The sequence below is a fragment of the Aulonocara stuartgranti genome, assembly GCF_965226115.1.
Source record: "Aulonocara stuartgranti genome assembly, chromosome: 4".
NCBI classification, from domain to species: domain Eukaryota; kingdom Metazoa; phylum Chordata; class Actinopteri; order Cichliformes; family Cichlidae; genus Aulonocara; species Aulonocara stuartgranti.
The window spans coordinates 32,224,717-32,237,600 of NC_138942.1; the positions used below are offsets into that span (position 1 = coordinate 32,224,717).

Consider the following 12,884-nt stretch of genomic DNA (forward strand, 5'->3'; position numbering starts at 1 on the left):
GTGTGTGTGTGTGTGTGTAATGATACAAGGGGTAGAGATATTGAGATGGACTGATAGTAGCCACTACTTGTTATTATTTCCTGAAATATCCTTTATCAGGTCTGGAGAGCTGAATCAAGGCTAGTTTTATGCATGATATGGACACTTTACCACATTGTGGTCTCACTGTTTAAGTTAAATAGATTGGTAGTTGTGGATATATTTGGTAAATATGGGGTTCAATATCTTGCTAAAGGAGACTCTGTGGTGCAAACTGGAGAAACCAGGATTTAAACCACTGAACTTCCAATTAGAAGTCCTGAGTCACAGTCATCATGGTTAAAGCAGGGGAACTTGGTATAGCTAAGGACCAGTGGGAGATGAATTTTTGAATGCCGTTGGTTTTCCTCAATGTCAGTAATATTAAAGTTTTGTGTACTATCTGTGAGTGCTATACTATCAGAATGTAACTCCCAGAATGCTTGTTATTTGATATGCATGAAGCTTCAAAAGCATATTACGGATCTAATCACACCAGCTGATTTTAAGTCTGGCTGAAGTGATGAAATCGTCGGACGTCTTTCTCTGTTCCCCCAGCCTGTTCCTCCTCATCAGTCGCCCCTTCTGCTCTAAAAACAAGCATCTCTGTGTTCTCCTTTTGCTTTGAATTCTGCCTTGTGGTGACCTGGAGAGACACAAATGCCTGTTTCCACTGTGCTCCTATTCTTTTCTTCCAGGTAAATATGCATTCATTGACTCTGATGAACAGTACCTTGTTGTAGAAATGAAGGCCAATGTTTGCCAGCACTGAATTTGCTGGATCTGTTTGAAGGACATTTATAAAATCAGTAAAACAACAAAAAAGATGTTTAAATAGACTTAGAATATACATGCTCATTTTACAAGTCATATATATTAACTTAAACAGAGTTAGAGACAATAGGCTGCCAGCTGGAACACTGATAGGAGGAGGTTAGGCTGTTACCTGGTGTACATAAAAGAACAAGTTGATTCAGTAGTGGTTGACAGCATTCAGACTCCACTCTTAACCACAGAAAAGACTCAGAGTGATTCAAAGGGCGAACTGTAGGATCCCCTCGTCAGACACAAAAATGAAAACCTAAAAACGCAAATCCGATAAGTACCCCATACCACACATTCATGGTTCAGTGTAGCTAAAACTTACTATCAGGAGAGCATCAGTGAAGATTAAAAAAAATTCACAACCTTTAAAACACCATGGATGTGGTATGAATCAAACAGGATTGTGTTTGGCCTCACAAATGCACCCTGAGCTTTTCAGTATAGTATGGAAGCAGGCCTCAGACACAAAATATGCAATCCATACTTAGACGATGTGTTGAGGACATGTTCTCAAACATCTAAACTAAGACCAGACAAATGGGACCTGTTCAGAAATGAGGTGCTCTATCTCGGAAAGGTGATCCCTGCTGATGGCTACATGATGGATGATATAAATGGATGACCACAAATACTGCTAATGATTTCAGCATCAACATGTGGCAATGTAAATACGGTCTGTAGTGTCCCTCTGGTTCACAGATAAATCGGTTCTGCCTCCAGAGAGGTGAATTTCCTTGACAGCATTGCTGTTGCTTCATACACACAGCTGTAGTTGCCCTGGTGTCCATACTCAGCTGCAGGGAAACTAAAGGCAGGCGAGTTGTTGACAGCTGTCTTGATGTGTGTGATGTTGGAGCCCGAGAAGATGAGAATGAAACTGCCTGGAGTGGAGCTGAAGTTCATAAGGCAGGTGAAGACAAAGCTGTAACCCCTGGTTATCTCTGAACCTTCAGGACCCCAGACCAGACCTCCGCTTGGAGATGTCAGAGAGATGCTGGGTTTCTGCAGGGATTCCAGATATTAAAAATGGAAAATAAGATGAAATAAGGTAAAAAGAACATTTTTCTGCCTGATATTAAGCTAATGTAGTCAGTGTTTTGCTAGCCTGACCAATACTTTTGATCTGCTACATCACTAACATCAAGTCAATTAACTTTAATTTATCTTGGTAGAAGTTGGTTTGTCACATGATTGCACATTATGTTTGATAATATAAAAAGATTTAAACCAAAACAATCATGTGTTTCTAAAAACGGACATATACAAACTCTGTTTTAATACATGAACCTTATTTGTTCAATGACAAATGTGTTTGGCTTTTATTCACTCTTTGGCCAGATTTAGGCATCAAAGCTACTGGGACCTTATCATGGACCTACTATCAAAAGATAAATAGACCCTCTCACAACCCTGAATTGTAACTTTAAAATTGAGGGCCCTAATCAAGTAAATAATAATCAGCTTCTACTGTGATTTTAATACATAAAAGTACTGACTTAGAGCTTGACAACAGAAGAAATAAATAAAATAAAGTAAATTACCACCCAAACGCTGAAAAGAATTAAATCCAAGTCTGAGACTTAATAATTTGTTAATCTCTGTCTTGTGTTGAAAAGAGAAGAACACATCATACCTCAGTACTGCATGGATTTAGTTTTTTTTTTTTGCTTTCATTTCTGGTTTTCCAAAAAAGCTTGCTTTAAGTGGAAATGAAAGTTTTCTAAAGTCTCAACTCTGAAGACTCAACAATTTTATATATAGCTCCTTTTTTCTGTTGCTAGTAGTTCGAGTAGTATTTTCCCCTCAGTGGAAACATTTTCCTGTAAACATGGATCTCGGGGACGAGACCTGCCCATTAAAGTCGCTGTGCTCCCTCAGCTGAGCTCTACTGATATACTTCAAGTTACATTAAATCATGTTTGTTAATGAAAAACAAGACCACCCATGTCACCAATAAATTATTAGAGTGCAAGCTCAATTTAATTATTTGGTTAACAGTAGTTTCTGCAGCAGTCGTGGTAACCAGCAGGTTAGATTTTAAAGTACCGCTCATGTGTCCTTGAAAGTAATTTATGATGGACTATGTTTATGACTATTGATTATTCTTAAATTTGCTGTGTAGCTAATAAAGGTGGCCCATTGTGTGAGTTTAGTAATAGTAGAGGACAGACTGTTGTAGTACTCTTCAAAATTCAAATGTGTGTTAGTTTAAAGCCTCTGGAAATAACGTGTGTGATGTGTCAGCATGTTTTTTTTTAAAGGAATAACAAAATGATTGAGCCAAATCTGCCCTTGTCAAAGTTGCTTACTCATCCAGTTCAAATGCTCTGGTGCCAACCCTGACATAGTTTGTCCTTATTTTAAGATCTGTTGTACATATAATTTTAAATTAGTAAATAATACCACTGATATCAATTACTTTATACTTCTCTTTAACCTATTAATAAGTCATTCTTAAAAAATGGATCTTCAAATTTTGTTTGGGAAATTATTAATCAGAGTATTTTGAGTGCTTCCTGTTTGGCTGAGTGCTAGAATACTTAAAGTACCTGTTAACATGGACATTTATCATTTTACAACAGCTGGAATGCTAAATTTAAAAACTTACAAATAAAAAAACATTGTATTAAAAGGTAAGTGTAGAAAAGTTTCAATAATGTCTAAATATATAGTCTGACAGGGTTCCTTGCATCATTAGTTATAGTATCCAAGTATATATAGACCTCACGATGTCGCTCACCTGAACAAATGACACCAGCATCCTCACCATGACTACAGTTATGCTTCCCAAATCCTCTGTGCTGGCACTCAATTAGGAAACTTTCATTTCCTGAACAGTCCACTTCATCAAGCCAGATTTCGCCAGTTCCTTCACCAAAGTAAGCTGAGTGAGGAGCACTCAGTGCCATCCCACAGTTTAACTCTCTGCAAAAGATCTCAGCATCAATTAAGTCCCAGTCGTCATCACAGACTGCTCCCCAGCTGCTGTTGTGATAGATTTCAACTCTTCCAGAGCACACAGTTGACCCAGCTCCAGCCAATCTGATAGGCACACCTGAAAATATAAGTTTGGGATAAAAGATACAGTGTTTTTAATGTTAACATTAAGTCACAATAATTATCAGTGTTCTTTGGTAGCTGATTTTATACATTTCAAGTTTTCAGGGGAACAAGGGGAATCAAGCTAATCCAAGTGCAAAACAAACTATATTATGATTTTTCTTTTAAGATTTTCCTGAAAAGAAAATTCTAATTAATTAGAATAATCCCACTTGCATGTCTTCCGTGGAGGACAAAGTCTGGGGACAAAGGGGATGACCCACCAATCTCCAGGGGTGAGGTCACTGAGGCAGTTAAACAACTCCTTGGCACCAGAGCCTCTGGGGTTCCTGAGTTCCTGAAGGCTCTGGATGTTGTAAGGCTGTCCTGGTTGACAAGCCCCTACAATGTTGAGTGGAGATCAGGGGCGATACCTCTGGATTGGCAGACCGGGGTGGTGGTTCCCATTTTTTAAAAAGGGGGACTGGAGGGTGGAAAGGAGAGTTCGTCCGTTAGAAGGAAAAATGCGTTTTTTTTGTCCTGGTCGCGGAACACTGGATCAGCTCTTTATCCTCTCGAGGATAGTTGAGGGCACATGTGTCACGATGAGTTGTGTGGCTGTCAGTGGCTGGACCCACGTGCAGGACTCGGAGACAAAACATTAACTTAAACGACGGCTTTATTTGCTGGAGAGTCACCTTTGGACGATACATAAACAACAACTTAAACTAACTAGACAGGAGATGCTGAAGGAAGACAACCATGGATACACACACAACAAACGTGGAGGACGCAACAACTGGCAGGGAAAAACACAGGGCTTAAATACATACTGAGGTGATTAGGGAATGTGAAACAGGAGGAGAGCACAGCTGGGACTCATCAGACATGACAAGACAAGGGGAGGCAAAACTCAACACATTGACATAGTACACAGACTTTCAAAGTAAAACAGGAAACTGAACAGACGTGGACTAAACTAGGGGATACAGTGACAGAAATCAAACCCAAGAGAATCAAAACACATCATGAAAACAAAGATAACTAATACAAACAGAAAAACACTGAGTCCACAGACTCAGGACCGTGACAACATGGGAGTTTGCCCAACCAGTCTACATGTGTTTTGTGGACTTGGAGAAGGCATTCGACCGTGTCCTTCAGGGTGTCCCGTGGGAGGTGCTCCGGGAATATGGGGTGTCTGGCCTATTGCTAAGGGCCATTCGATCCTTATACAAACGTTGCAAGATCTTGGTCCGCATACCTGGCAATAAGTTGGACTCTTTCCCGGTGGGTGATGGGCTCCGCCAGAGCTGCACTTTGTCACCAATTCTGTTCGTAATTTTTATGGACAGAATTTCTAGGCGTAGGCTTTCACTTGGGTGGTCTCAGAAACTCATCTCTGCTTTTCATGGCTCTTTTGGCTTCATCGGGTGATGGCCTCCAGCTCGCACTGGAATGGTTCGCAGCTGAGTGTGAAGCTGTGGGAGTGAGCACCTCCAAATATGAGACCATGGCCCTCAGCCAGAAAAGGTGGATCAGGAACTCTGGATCAGGAACGAGTTCCTGCCCCAAGTGGAGGAGTTTAATTATCTTGGGGCCTTGTTCACAAATGATGGGAGAAGGGAACGAGAGATTGACAGACGGATTGGTGCTGCAGCTGCAGTGATGCGGATGCTGCACCGGTCCATTGTGGTGATGAGACAGCTGAGTGTAAAAGCGAAGCTCTCAATTTACTGGTCGATCTACATCCCTATCCTCACCCTATGTGTGACCGAAAGAATGAGATAGCGGAGAGATAGGGTGAGAAGTTCAGCCATCCAAAAGGGGATCAGAGTAGAGCTGCTGCTCCCCACATGGAAAGGACCCAGTTGAGGTGGTTCAGGCATCTGACAAGGATGCCTCCTGGGTGAGGTGTTCCAGGCATGTCTCACTGGGAGGAAGGCCCAGGCCAGACCCAGGACACGGTGGAGAGATTATATTTCTCAGATGGCCTGGGAATGCCTTGGTGTTCCCCTGGACAAGCTGGAGGAGGTTGCGCTTCACTGCTTAGGCTGCTGCCCCTGCAACCCAGCCCTGGATAAGTGGAAGAAGATGGATGGACGGATGGATAGAATAAACTTTACGTATATCACTAGAATAACTGACCTGAAACATTTCCATAGATTTCTTACCTGAACAAATGACACCAGCGTCTTCACTGTGTCTACAATTGTGTGATCCAAATCCTCTGTGCTGGCACTGAGTCACAGACCTTTCATTTCCTGAACAGTCCACTTCATCAAGCCAGATTTTGCCAGCTCCTTTACCAAAGTAAGCTGAGTGAGGAGCACTCAGTGCCGTCCCACAGTTTAACTCTCTACAAAAGATCTCAGCATCAATTAAGTCCCAGTCGTCATCACAGACTGCTCCCCAGCTGTTGTTGTGATAGATTTCAACTCTGCCAGAGCACCGAGTCGACCCAGCTCCAGCCAATCTGATGGGCACACCTGAAAATATATGTTTTGGATAGAACATACATTAGGTTTTGTTCTGAGTGAAATTTGTCCTGTTAAACTGCTGCATGTTCTTGACCACCATTGACCACCATTGTATCAAAGTGTCATATCTTCAGTGTTGTCCCATGAAAAGATATAACAAAATATTTATAAAATGTGAGAGGTGTACTCGTTTTGTGAGATACTGTAATTATGATTCTTCTATTAAGACTTTCTTGAAAAGGAAAAGTCTTTTAATTATAATAAAGTTTCTGTATGACACTAGAGAAGACTGACCTAAAATATTTTCCATAATTTTTATTACCTTACACTTCATCAAGCCAGATTTCGCCAGTTCCTTCACCAAAGTAAGCTGAGTGAGAAGCACTCTGTGCCTCTGTGCTGTGGGACAGCACGTCCCACAGCACAGAGGCTGGTAAACTCTTCTTGTTAATATTTTAAAAAAATTACAGTGTTCATATGTTTCATGTAGTGGCCACATAGTGCCTGTTAATACAAACTACCTGTCAGGGACGTGCAGCGGGGTGGGGGGGCTTGAGCACCTGCCCCTTTCCTGATGGGTGCCCCAAGTGCCCTTTTCTTGAAGCAATTTGTTTATTATTTTTTATGTGTGTGTGTGCACGTGGAGTCCTGCCTGTGCCCCTCAATGATAACATTTAACTATTAATCACAGTTTGGCTAAATAAAAGGATCTAGCTTGCATCAGTCACATGGTGACCATTAACCAATGCTCACTCTTGACAGCAGAGTGCTCTGGTTTAGAGCCGGGAACAAGCTCTCACAGAGCAAGTGCATTTTTTGCTGCCTTACCGATGCGGAGCTGTAGGGAAACAGATTAATTGGGAGACACAGACTGATGCAAAGGAAAACAATAAGAATGGTGTACAGCGTACACTGTAGTCTATAGCACACAGTATTAGCTTATTATGTACACGTTGGTAAGTTGTCTGACAAATTAAAACAAATCAGCATGCTGTGTGTGTGCGCAACAGCACGACAAACACTACCTGTCCTTTTATTAACTGCAAAAGTAGTGCTGGTCAATAGCTGTTTGCTAACTGGGTGTCAGGGGTTTGTAGCTCTGTCCACCATTTCTTTTTAGAGTAAGCTGCAGGGCTTTCCCCTGCCTTTCTGGAAGGCTTCTATTTCACTAAAAACTATCTGATATGCATATCCACATAATTATGGATTATTATAATTATGCTATTAAAAACACACTGTGTTTTAAAGATAATACATTAAGAAACTGATTATGTTCGATTAATAATAAATAATAAGAGAAGCATTCTGGATCAGCACCATGATGCAAACTTGTAGCCATAGTATATACAGTACCCTGGAGAAGGTAAGAATGTCACACACGTGTGTGTGTGTGTGCATGTGTATAGATATTTTAAAACGATTACTCATCATATAACATTGTCCAGACATATCCGGTAAGGGAGGAGGAGGAAACAGTGATTCTAGAATAAAATCAATAATGAACACAACTGCCATGTTTTGGTTCTATATAACATTTCCTGTCATTACTTTATTATGGATTGGGTGCAAGAGTTGTTAAGTGTGGATAATTAAATAATAGATTAATGCAATATCAAACTGTGCCTTTTTCTTAGTTGGACAGCAAGTCCAACAAGTGTTTCGGATAAAATGTGGGAGCCCGAAATTGTGTCTACTTTCATCTTACAATCCGGCAACAAATAAATTGCACTGCAAACAAAGTCTATCAACAAAGAAAACATTTTCGTTTCATACTTTTCCGTTATATTCCCTTACAAAGCTAGCTTTAACGCTTCGAGGGTTCCTTTGTTCTTGCCGTCGCCTCGGCGCTTGACCCAGACTTTCGCTCTGTAGTTGCTTTTTAGCATAGTACTACAAAAAATTGTAAATCTGTGATATATGATTGATAAACGTAAAGGTAACTGTATAAATGTGTTCAATGACTTTGTTACTTTTAATGATTGGTGAGCACCCGCTTCGATTCGCACTCAATTCAAACTTTACGTTGCACGCTCACCTAACTTTACGCTGCACGCTCACCTAACTTTACGCTGCACGCTCACCTAACTTTACGCTGCACGCTCACCTAACTTTACGCTGCACGCTCACCTAACTTTACGCTGCACGCTCACCTAACTTGCGTTTGCACCTTTTGTCCACACGTAAACTGCGTTTAGCATTTACGTGTGGACGAGGAAGACGGAGAAAACGCAGCGTCAAAGGTGTGCGCCTATTTTGACGCCACACTGTGCGCCATGTTTTTGTCTCGGTGCCATGAATTCCTACAATGGCAGACTTAGACAAAATACTGTTAATTTTATTATCTTCAGTGTTTAAATGCTTACATATACGGGTTTGCTTGTAATTGTTGCCTATATACATTTTAAGCTATTATTTATTATTTAGTTCAATCAATAGATCAAGTTTTGTAGTGACTATGAAATATATTGTAATTATCTGTTTCCTGTTTATCCTAGACAGGGCAAAAAAGGACTCCAAATTAAAAAAAAAGATAAAAATGAAAGACTGGTGCATTGTGCAGTTTAGCACTGGTGGTACAGAAATAGTCCCTAGATCATGGATAAATGGGGAGAAATTGTCATGGCCTCCATATCCTCCGTGAGACACATTCAGGATCCACGACACAGTAAAGAGGAGAGTTCATCCTGGTGCAACATGGCTCACCTATGCACCAGTCCGACTTCTAATAAGCCATGGTGGGTATCATCTGGATTGGTGTTGTATAAATGTAACAATAACAAGTTTTTCGTGTCCTAATTTATGTCTGGCCATACATTGTGTTTGTACTTCCAGACACATTTCACGAAGCAGAACGCAGTCTTCAGAAATATCTAAGTGAACATTGTGATACGTCTGACCTTCAGTCCGAAGCTGAAACTCAGACCAGTCATAAAAGAAAGCACAAGTAAAACTTTTTTTTATTTCACAAACATATCTTTGATTGCTAAGAATTTATGATCTTGTCTTTTATACATATCTGTGGTGCTTGCATACTGCAATATCACCACATAATATAGTCCAAAAAGTGGAAGCTTGTAAACTTTTTATAAATGCAAAGCCGTGTACACTTGTGCACTTCAAAAATTCCTTGTATACTGTACCTTCTTGCACATCTCCGTTTCCTGTGTGTGTTGTTATAAATCAAACTGTAACTTTAGGAAAAAATATTCCAAAAGCACATTTGTAATTACTTATGACCGTTTTCAACTTTTTTTCTTTAGACCAAATCCCCTGTACACATATAGTGACTCAGAGGATGAGCAGCCCACCAAAAAATGGTTTCCCCAGGCCCCTCGAGTGAAAATACCAGGTAATAAAATACTGTCTAGTGTCTTTGTACATATCTGTGTGTGACACAAGGAAACGTTTGACAAGTTGTCTGTATTCTTAAATACTTAAAAAATTTTTATCTTTTTCTGTCAGACCTGACGAGAGCTGTTAATGAACTCCGTGAGGAGGTCAGAGCCATCCGCAATGAATCGGTAGATGCTGGGGTACTGCCTCTGGATTTGCCCTTGCACAACATTGAGGAGCTAAACAATGCAGAGCCAGCTCTTCAATCACAAGAGGCAAATAAGGCAATGGTAAGTATATAAAGGTTATGTACACTTTGTAACTATAAATTGTAATAGCTGTCAGATGTGATTTAAATACATAACAACGGCCTGTTGATTAACCTGGAGGGTCTTAGGGTCGATTTGTGGCTTTTTCAAATTTTGATTACATGCCATTTGCACAGTGTTGAATGGACTATAGCCAAATTCTCCAAAAAAAAGTTTGATATGATTTTATTTCAAAATTCAAGTCTGACTTCCTTCAATTAGCTTCAGTGGCTAAGCTACAAATAAACTTACACTATTGGGCTTAGTGGTCGATTTGTGCCCCATTGAAACCCATTATAAACGCTATTTTTCACTGCAAATTAATTACGGTCAAAGGGATCGTCGATGTTTAAGTTTCATTTTCATTTTGCAGTAGGGGCCTTAGAGTTGTAATCTTTTTATTTGTCCACCAGGTGGCGCCCTTGCTTCACATTTGACCCCTGCTGGAAAATCCCATATTTACAGCAGTGTTTTTCAGCTCAAATGATGAGTGTGGGTCACTATCAATATGTGTGTCTAAAAAAAAAAAAAAAAAAAGAGAAAGGAGTGTGTGTCTAACTCCTTTTTTTGTCTGATTTCAAACGTTTTTTCTCCTTTGAGGTCCACACTGCAATACAAACAACAAATGTAAACCTAAGAACTAAAGACTTTGTTTTGTCTGCAAGCGCAGGTTGTTTACGCAGCTGCACTAAAGCCGTGGTTATAAATATGAGCTTTAGAGGCAGGAGTAGTCTTTTCCAAAATGGCAAGACATTACAACACGGAAGAAGCGCTGAGAATGATCATGGATCCCGAGGACAGCTCCTCCTCCTCTGCAGAGGACTCTGGGGATGACGAGGAAATTTCAACGGGGGAGGAAACGGAGGAGCTGGAGTCCTGTTCCGACTCAAGCGGAGCCCAATCTTCTGAAATTGAGAGCGGAGACACGGAGGAAGCACCAGCGGGGTGGATTAGTAAAAATGGATTAATGTGGAATCCAACAAACGCCGAGACGCTGCATCATGTTCCAGCCGCTACTGGGTACACCGGACCTACGCATTACGCCGCCGCTCGGATCTGTGACCCGGTATCCAGCTTTTTAATCTTTGTCACTGATGAAATCATGCTGAACATTGTGTCCATGACGAATCTCCAGGGGAGGCGTACGATCGAAAATTGGAAAGACGTGGACAGCGACGAGCTGCGGGCTTACGTGGGGCTACTGATCCTGGCAGGAGTTTACCGGTCCAAGCACGAGTCCACGCTCAGTCTGTGGAATGAGAAAACTGGCCGCATTGTATTTCGGGCTACCATGTCAGAAAAAAGATTTCACCACATTGGCAGGGCCCTTCGTTTCGATGACAAACTTTCAAGACCGAGACGCAATTCTGGCAAACTGGCTCCCATTAGTCAAATCTGGGATATGTGGACCCGCCGCCTAGAAATGATGTTCTTCCCGGGGAGGGAAATTTGTGTGGACGAGCAACTAGTCCCGTTCAGAGGGAGGTGCGGGTTCAGACAATACATGCCCAAGAAGCCATCCAAATACGGGCTGAAAATATGGGCAGCCTGCGACGTGGATACGTCATACGCCTGGAGATTGCAGCTGTACACAGGCAAACCAGCTGGCGAGCGCCCTGCAGTCAACCTGGGAATGCGGGTCGTTTTGAAGCTGACAGAGGGGCTCCAGGGACGAGTTGTCACATGTGACAGCTTCTTCACATCGTTTCCTCTGTCAGAAGAACTCCTCAGAAGAAAAATGACCCTGGTTGGAACCATCAGAAAGAATAAACCAGAGCTCCCGCAGCAGCTCCTTCAGACAGGGGGGCGAGAGGTGTTTTCCTCAGTTTTCGCTTTTAGGATGACGCACACGGCCGTGTCGTACGTGCCCCGCCGCGGCAAAAATGTGCTCTTATTGAGCACGAAACACCGCACCCAAAGCGTGAGCGATGATGCCAAAAGAAAGCCTCAAGTGATAATTGACTACAACAAATCCAAAGGAGGGGTCGACAAACTTGATCAGGTAAGTGTCATTACGCATCAGTTGCGCACGAATTTATTCATTGTTGCTCATATATTCTTGTGTAAAATATACATAGGTTTAATTTTTATTTTTTTTAATCAGGCTGTGTGCGAATACTCCTGCAGGAGGCGAACGAGTCGGTGGCCAGTAGCTCTGTTCCATCATATGATTGACGTCTCCCTTTATAACGGTTTCGTCCTGTGGATCGCAACCGATCCAGCCTGGAAGAAGTCCAAATCACATAGGAGGAGGATTTACATCGAGGAGGTTGGGGAAGCTTTAGTGAAACCACACATGGCAAAGAGAGAGCGCCTTCCTCGCTCATCACTCACAGCGGAGTTTGTGAGACGTGCCCAGTATGCTGCTGCTTCAGACCCCTCTGCAGGCCCCTCTGCAGCCATCAGCTCAAAGGCCAGGAAGCAATGCGACCTTTGCTCAACAAAAAGACGAAGAATCCTCACCACCTGCTGCAAATGTGGAAACGAAATATGTAAGGACCACACCCTGACCATTTGCAGCAACTGCTCCTGAGCAGGACTGTCCTTCCCTCCCCCCCTCTCTCACTTCCTCATATCTCATACCTTTCCCCATTCCCCATGTGTTCATTGTTCTGAAGTTGTAAAATAAATGTTTTCTGGTTCAAAGTTATATTGTATTTTTTATTTTATTTTAGAACACAATAAGGTAATAGCATTTAGTGATAATAAGCAATAATTATAAATGGTAATAAGCATTTTACCATGAATATTTCAAGGAGAATTAGGTCTAAAAGATTGGCTAATTTAAAGTGGAATAAAATATTAATATATAAATTTTTTATAGCACTTTTTATGGCGTGGTCGATTTGTGCCCTTAGGACCGATAGTGTGTGCATTTTAT

At 41.5% G+C, this 12,884-nt stretch overlaps 2 long non-coding RNA genes across 2 annotated transcripts; one reads left to right on the top strand and one right to left on the bottom strand.

The window, feature by feature from the left end:
- Positions 1 to 1,282: 1,282 nt before the first annotated feature.
- LOC309704745 lies at positions 1,283 to 4,965 on the bottom strand. Its single transcript, XR_014276363.1, has 3 exons — positions 4,167 to 4,965; positions 3,584 to 3,898; positions 1,283 to 1,845 (listed from the first exon to the last, which is right to left on the bottom strand). It is a non-coding gene; the product is annotated as an uncharacterized lncRNA (long non-coding RNA).
- A 3,536-nt stretch (positions 4,966 to 8,501) lies between these two features.
- LOC309704735 lies at positions 8,502 to 11,605 on the top strand. Its single transcript, XR_014276350.1, has 5 exons — positions 8,502 to 9,097; positions 9,195 to 9,306; positions 9,623 to 9,711; positions 9,825 to 9,985; positions 10,674 to 11,605. It is a non-coding gene; the product is annotated as an uncharacterized lncRNA (long non-coding RNA).
- The last annotated feature ends 1,279 nt before the right edge of the window (positions 11,606 to 12,884 follow it).